The 8,461-nt window shown below is 38.8% G+C and overlaps 1 non-coding gene across 1 annotated transcript; it reads left to right on the top strand.

The window, feature by feature from the left end:
* The first annotated feature begins 7,985 nt into the window (after positions 1-7,985).
* LOC112704250 (small nucleolar RNA R71) lies at positions 7,986-8,089 on the top strand. The gene has a single exon (XR_003154885.1). It is a non-coding gene; the product is annotated as a small nucleolar RNA R71 (small nucleolar RNA).
* The last annotated feature ends 372 nt before the right edge of the window (positions 8,090-8,461 follow it).

The following is an 8,461-nucleotide window of genomic DNA, read 5'->3' as shown; positions in this document are numbered from 1 at the left end:
TAAGCTAATAAAAAACAGTTTATCCAAAATTTCATAAGATTGTTACTTTTGGTGGAACTAAAATTTTTATTGAATAGAAAAAATAATTTTCAATTTAAGCAATCATACATATTGATATAAGATTGATATTTAAACACAATGAATGGTAAAATTTAATGCATATTTGGATCCAGCACGCAATAACATCACAACTTGGACTCCTTTATGAATGAGCTATACAAGAACAGAGAAAAAAAATGAATTAGATTATTTTATCTTAACAAGGCTTGAATCTCTGACGGCCACACCTCTGGTTTATAGTTGTGGGCTATATTTTTTACAAAGTTTGGAACGGGCTTGCTTGCTTTTTGGTCATTTAATTTGTTTCTATAAATAGAATTCTGTATTTGATTGAAGTTTAATTTAAGTAGCAAGTCTGTAATCAAACCAGTGCATATATATGAGTTGGTTATGGCTGTGTTGTGTTGAATGTGCTAGTTGAATTGATTTATTTTTTTTTGGTTAATATTATTTTTGGGTGCTATGGAATTATAGAATGGAATACAACTGATGTTATTAAACTCCGAATTGATTTATTTTTGTGTTGTGTTGAATTGAAAAGCTGCATTCCTCTTGAAAGTTGAAACCAAGTTAATACTATTGTTTTAACTCTTTCCTAACAGTCAATAGGCATTTGGTTTAAATATGCATGTAATGTTGTTACAAAGAATTTGATACTTGTTACTTAGCTAGCCTAAAAAATGTTTTGTTTTGTTACTTAAATTAGAGAGATTTGGCTGAAAAACGTGCCTATAGGGTCTTTTGTCATGCATTTCATGCTCGTCATCATCTATCCAAACAAGATACAAATATATAACTTGTGTTTCTGTCTCTGTCTGTTGTTAATTCCAAACAGAATACTAATACTATTCTTTTAAGTCTTTGTCTCTTATTTTCCTTTCTCTTTCTCTGTTTTGGTGTATCTGTCTCTGGATAGAATCTGAACGGAGCCTATATCAGTAACAAAAGGGGGGGGAGGGGGCTGTTTGATTGTTACCTTCCTATATCAGTACCCTTTCTCTTTTTTGAAAACTTTAAGAACAAAAAAAGTATAGTGGCTTTCAATGACAGAAAAGCCTTTGCTGGTTATAATTATTGTACGATTATAACATAGTTTGTTTGATAATATGTCTTTTAATTTTTTGGTTTGGTATAAGATGCACTAACACACAACAATATTTAAAATTTTGCAGGGCAGTGCTGAAAACAATTTCTCTCACAATGATGATCAGTAATCATGAACTTTTGTATTTTGTAACGAAGTGTAAATGAAGTAGATAATGTAACCCATGTTGGAATTGTAACTCATGTATTAAGAAATTGCTAGTGGATGAGACTTTGATTTTTGGTATTTTGTTTAGAGTATATCATGTGATCAAACACTTTTTTTCTATGACAAGTTTATGAAGAAGGATTAGTTGATTTAAAGTTTGCAGTCATCTTTTAAATTTTAAAATTATCCATGATTAAGGTTTATAAAAAAAAGAGTGCAAAGATAGGTACTGAACTTACAGCCACGCTTTAAAAGAGTTGCCATATTGTACAGCAGCAATCAACAGCCACGCTTTATAAGCGTAGCTGTATCTCACAGCTATTGGCACGCTTTAAAAGCGTAGCCATATGTCTTGCTATTGGCACGTTTGAAAAGCGTAGCCATATCTCCATTTGTTGCCACGCTTTGAACGTGTGGCCATAACGTTACAGTAGGCAACAACAGGCACGCTTTAAAAGCGTAGCTGTATCTCAAGTCTATTGTCACGCTTTTAAAGCGTAGCGATGTGTCTTATTATTGGCACACTTAAAAAGCGTAGCGATATGGTACGCTATTCGCACGCTTTTAAAGCGTAGCCATATCAACCTATTGGGACGCTTTCAAAGCGTGGCCATATGTGTGACATATGGCCACGCTTTTAAAGCGTGGCCATATGTAAAAGCGTAGCAAAAACAAAAGCGTGGCGATAGGTCACCAAAAGCGTGGCGATATAGCAACCGGCACCCTTGCAGATGTGACCCTTTGAAAAGCGTGCCGGTATCTCAAAAAGCGTGGCGAAAAGCTATCGCTACGCTTTTTAGGACTTTTCGCCACGCTTTAAAAGCGTAGCAAAAAGCTTGTTTTCTTGTAGTGAGGATATTGATTCTGACAAAAAGTTCATTGTTAATGGACAGAGGATCAAGCATTATCTTGAAGGCAATTTTGAGCAGGAATGCTCAAAACTGAGACTTGAGTGATCCTCAGTAAAGGTCTAGCTAAAGACAGTAAAGAAGCGCTTGCTAGGAGGCAACTCAGTCATTAGGAGGTTATATGATTTGTTCTTACAGAGGCAAGTATCAAAAAATGAAGGAATTCACAGAGTTACAGAAGGATTCAGCTCAAAAAGCAGAGAAAAAGAGCTTATTGGCGAAAAAACGCCAGTAAGGGGCATTTTGGGCGTTAAACGCCAGAATGGGTACCAATTCAAAGGGTGTCCCAAACCAACTCAAGAGGGGAGACCTTAAACCAATTGCAAGAGGTTTGCTAGACTTTATTGGGCGTTCCATACTGCCTACTAGCAACCGTTCTGAGGTCACTATCAAGAGAGCAGTGATGATTCATTGCATTATGCTTGGAAAAGAAGTGGAGGTTCATCATGTGATTGCTTGTGAGATCTACACAATTGCAAATAAAAATTCCACTGAAGCCAAACTGGCTTACCCAAGCTTGATCTCCTTGCTCTGTAAAGAGGCTGGGGTAAAGATGGGAGTAGATGAGTTCATACCCATTGAACATCCAATCACCAAGAAGTCAATGGAAGGACAAATGCAAGACAACTCTATCAAAAGGAGGGCGCATGAGTTCCTCCCTGAATTCCCTGAAATTGGCTACTGGGCCAGCCTATAAGCATCTATCACCAAGCTGCAAGAAACTATGGAGCAACTTAAGGAAGAACAGCAGAATCAGAACTGCATGCTCTGTAAATTGTTGAAGGAACAAGAGAAGCAGGGGCGTGAACTCCAAGAGTTGAAACGCCAAAAGCTCTCATCTTAAGTTGAGGGAGCATCCACTTCTCAAAATCAAGGTTGTTGAGTCCTAACTCTGTGAAAACCTCTATCATTAGGAGCCTATTTAAGTTTTTGTTTTCTATTTTTATTTTCTAGTCTCATCTTATATTTATTTTTGAGTCTTGTTTTTAATTCATAATTAATAAAATTTAAAATTCATGTCTTAAAGCTATGAATGTCCTATGACTCCATCACCTCTCTTAAATGAAAAATGCTTTAATCACAAAAGAACAAGAAGTACAGGATTTCGAAATTTATCCTTGAAACTAGTTGAATTAGTTTGATCTGGTGACAATAATTTTTGTTTTCCGAATGAATGCTTGAACAGTGCATATGTCTTTTGAATTTGTTGTTTTGAGAATATTAAAAATTGTTGGCTCTTGAAAGAATGAGGAAAAAGAGAACTGTTATTGAGGATCTAAAAAAATCATTAGATTGATTCTTGAAGCAAGAAAAAGCAGTGAATACAAAAAAAAAATTTTTTTCGAAAAAAAAGAGGAACAGAGAAAGAAAAAGAAAAAGAAAGAAATAAAGTTGTGATCCAAGGCAAAAAGAGTGTGCTTAAGAACCCTGGACACCTCTAATTGGGGGCTCTAGCAAAGCTGAGTCACAATCTGAAAAGGTTCACCCAATTATGTGTCTGTGGCATGTATGTATCCGGTGGTAATACTGGAAGACAGAGTGCTTTGGGCCACAGCCAAGACTCATACACTAGCTATGTTCAAGAATCATTATACTTAACTAGGAGAATCAATAACATTATCTGAGTTCTGAGTTCTTATAGATGCCAATCATTCTGAACTTCAAAGGATAGAGTGAGATGCCAAAACTGTTCGGAGGCAAAAAGCTATTAGTCACGCTCATCTAATTGGAGCTAAGTTTCCTTGATATTTTGGAATCTATAGTATATTCTCTTCTTTTTATCCTATTTTGATCTTCAGTTGCTTGGGGACAAGCAACAATTTAAGTTTGGTGTTGTGATGAGCGGATAATTTATACGCTTTTTGGCATTGTTTATAGTATGTTTTTAGTATGATGTAGTTAGTTTTTAGTATATTTTTATTAGTTTTTAGCTAAAATTCACTTTTCTAGACTTTACTATGAGTTTGTGTGTTTTTCTGTGATTTCAGGTATTTTCTGGCTGAAATTGAGGGTCCTGAGCAAAAATCTGATTCAGAGACTGAAAAGGACTGCAGATGCTGTTGGATTCTGACCTCCCTGCACTCGAAGTGGATTTTCTGGAGCTACAGAAGCCCAATTGACGCGCTCTCAACGGCGTTGAAAAGTAGACATCATGGTCTTTCCAGAAATATATGATAGTCCATACTTTGCCCAAGATTTGATGGCCCAAACCGGCGTGGCAAATCAGCTTCAGAATTTCCAGCGTTTAACGCTGGAACTGGCATAAAACTTGGAGTTAAAGGCCCAAACTGGCATAAAAGCTGGCGTTTAACTCCAGAAAAGGTCTCTACACAAAAATGCTTCATTGCTCAGCCCAAGCACACACTAAGTGGACCCAGAAGTGGATTTTTACGTCATTTACTCATTTCTGTATACCCTAGGTTACTAGTTTACTATTAATAGGATCTTTTGACATTGTATCTGTACCTCATGACACTTTACACGTTTCTTTGTGTACCTTCCACAGCATGAGTCTCTAAACCCCATGGTTGGGGGTGAGGAGCTCTGCTGTGTCTTCATGGATTAATGCAATTACTACTGTTTCTTATTCAATCATGCTTGCTTCCATTATAAGATATTACTTGTTCTTAAACCGGATGAATGTGATGATCCATGACAATCATCATCATTCTCAGCTATGAACGTGTGCCTGACAACCACCTCCGTTCTATCTTAGATTAAGTAGATATCTCTTGGATTCTTTGACCGAAATCTTCGTGGTATAAGTTAGAACTGATGGCGGCATTCAAGAGAATCCGGAAGGTCTAAACCTTGTCTTTGGTATTCTGAGTAGAATTCAATGATTGAATGACTGTGATGAGCTTTAAACTCCTGAAGGCGGGGCGTTAGTGACAGACGCAAAAGAATCACTGGATTCTATTCCGGCCTGATTCAGAACCGACAGATGGATAGCCGTGCCGTGACAGGGTGCGTTGAACATTTCCACTGAGAGGATGGGAGGTAGCCACTGACAACGGTGAAACCCTTGCATACAGCTTGCCATGGAAGGAGCCTTGCGTGCTTGAAGAAGAAGACAGTAGGAAAGCAGAGATTCAGAAGATGGAGCATCTCCAAAACCTCAACCTATTCTCCATCACTGCGAAACAAGTACTTATTTCATGTTCTCTTACTTTTCACAATCAATCCTGATAATTTCTGATATCCTGACTAAGATTTACAAGATAACCATAGCTTGCTTCAAGCTGACAATCTCCGTGGGATCGACCCTTACTCACGTAAGGTATTACTTGGACGACCCAGTGCACTTGCTGGTTAGTTGTGCGGGATTACAAAAGTGTGATTGCAATTTCGTGCACCAGTCCACAGATCCTGAGGTGTCAAGGAATTCCATCCCTGCACCAAATAGGCATGTAAAATGCCTTCGCACACCATTCTGGCATTTAAATGCCCATTGGTGCACGTTCTGGGCGTTCAACGCCCATGTAAAGCATGTTTCTGGCGTTGAACGCCAGTTTCATGCTTGTTACTGGCGTTCAGCGCCAGCTTTTCCTCTTAGGCACATTCCTGGCGTTCAGCGCCAGAATATTGCTTGTTTCTGGCGTTCAGCGCCAGAATGATGCTCTGTTCTGGCGTTGAACGCCATCCAGATGCTTCTTACTGGCGTTGAACGCCAGCCTGTGCTTCCTCCAGGGTGTGATTTTTTTCTTCTGCTGTTTTTGATTCTGTTTTTAATTTTTATGATTTTTTCGTGACTCCTCATGATCATGTACCTAATAAAACATAAAATAACAATAAAATAAAAATTAGATAAATAAAATTGGGTTGCCTCCCAACAAGCGCTTCTTTAATGTCAATAGCTTGTGGCTCTCATGGAGCCACAAGGTGATCAGGTCAATGTTGTATAGTCCCAACACCAAACTTAGAGTTTGGATATGGGATCTTAACACCAAACTTAGAGTTTGGTTGTGGCCTCCCAACACCAAACTTAGAGTTTGACTGTGGGGGTTCTTCTTGACTCTGAACTGAGAGAAGCTCTTCATGCTTACTCTCTTTTGTCACAGAGGGATGGCCTTGTGCCTTAAACACGAGGTAGTCCCCATTCAATTGAAGGACTAATTCACCTCTGTTGACATCTATCACAGCTTCTGCTGTGGCTAGGAAAGATCTTCCAAGGATGATGCATTCATCCTCTTCCTTCCTAGTGTCTAAGATTATGAAATCAGCAGGGATGTAAAGGCCTTCAACCTTTACTAACACGTCCTCCACTATTTCATAAGCTTGTCTCAATGACTTGTCTGCCAATTGTAATGAGAACAAGGCAGGTTGTACCTCAATAATCCCCAGCTTCTCCATTACAGAGAGTGGCATAAGATTTATCCCTGACCCTAGATCACATAGAGCTTTTTCAAAGGTCATGGTGCCTATGGTACAAGGTATTAAGAACTTGCCAGGATCTTGTTTCTTTTGAGGTAGAATTTTCTAAATCCAGGTATCTAGTTCATTAATGAGCAAGGGAAGTTCACTTTCCCAAGTCTCATTACCAAACAGCTTGGCATTCAGCTTTATGATAGCTCCTAAATATTGAGCAACTTGCTCTCCAGTCACATCTTCATCCTCTTCAGAGGAAGAATAGTCTTCAGAGATCATGAATGGCAGAAGGAGATTTAATGGAATCTCTATGGTCTCTATATAAGCCTCAGATTCCTCTGGATCCTTAATAGGAAACTCCTTCTTGTTTGAAGGACGTTCCAGGAGGTCTTCCTCACTAGGATTTTCGTCCTCCTCCCCCCTTGTGCATTTGGCCACATTGATCACATCAATGGCCTTGCACTCTCCTTTTGGATTCTCTTCTGTATTGCTTGGGAGAATACTGGGAGGAGTTTCAATGACTTTCTTACTCAGCTGGCCCACTTGTGCCTCCAGATTTCTTATAGAGGATCTTGTTTCATTCATGAAACTGAAAGTGGCCTTTGACAGATCAGAGACTAGATTGGCTAAATTAGAAGTGTTTTGTTCAGAATTCTCTGTCTGTTGTTGAGAAGATGATGGATATGGCTTGCTATTGCTCAGCCTATTACGTCCACCATTGTTAAAGCCTTGTTGAGGCTTTTGCCTCCAGATTTCTTATGGAGGATCTTGTTTCATTCATGAAACTGAAAGTGGCCTTTGACAGATCAGAGACTAGATTGGCTAAATTAGAAGTGTTTTGTTCAGAATTCTCTGTCTGTTGTTGAGAAGATAATGGATATGGCTTGCTATTGCTCAGCCTATTACGTCCACCATTGTTAAAGCCTTGTTGAGGCTTTTGTTGATCCTTCCATGAGAAATTTGGATGATTTCTCCATGATGAGTTATAGGTGTTTCCATAAGATTCACCCATGTAATTAACCTCTGCCATTACAGGATTCTCAGGATCATAAGCTTCTTCAGAAGCTGCCTCTTTAGTACTGTTGGATGCATGTTTCCATCCATTCAGACTTTGAGAGATCATGTTGACCTGCTGAGTCAACACTTTGTTCTGAGCCAATATGGCATTCAGAGCATCAATTTCAAGAACTCCTTTCTTCTGAGGTATCCCATTATTCACGGAATTCATCTCAGAGGTGTACATGAATTGGTTGTTTGCAACCATGTCAATGAGTTCTTGAGCCTCTTCAGGCGTTTTCTTTAGGTGAATAGATCCACCTGCAGAATGGTCCAATGACATTTTCGAAAATTCAGACAGGCCATAATAGAATATATCTAATATGGTCCATTCTGAAAACATGTCAGATGGACATCTTTTGGTCAGATGCTTGTATCTTTCCCAAGCTTCATAGAGGGATTCACCATCTTTTTGTTTGAAGGTTTGAACATCCACTCTTAGCTTGCTCAGCTTTTGAGGAGGAAAGAATTTATCCAAGAAGGTTGTGACCAGCTTATCCCATGAGTCCAGGCTATCCTTGGGTTGTGAATCCAACCATATTCTAGCTCTGTCTCTTACAGCAAAAGGGAAAAGCATGAGTCTGTAGACTTCAGGATCAACTCCATTCGTCTTTACAGTCTCACAGATCTGCAAGAATTCAGTTAAAAACTGGTAAGGATCTTCAGATGGAAGTCCATAAAACTTGTAGTTTTGTTGCATTAAGGCAACTAGCTGAGGTTTCAGCTCAAAATTATTGGCTCCAATGGCAGGAATGGAGATGCTTCTTCCATCAAACTTGGACGTTGGCTTTGTGAAGTCACCAAACATTCTCCTTGC

Source organism: Arachis hypogaea, chromosome 7 (genome assembly GCF_003086295.3).
Source record: "Arachis hypogaea cultivar Tifrunner chromosome 7, arahy.Tifrunner.gnm2.J5K5, whole genome shotgun sequence".
Lineage (NCBI taxonomy): Eukaryota > Viridiplantae > Streptophyta > Magnoliopsida > Fabales > Fabaceae > Arachis > Arachis hypogaea.
This window is presented reverse-complemented; position numbering and strand designations above follow the sequence as displayed.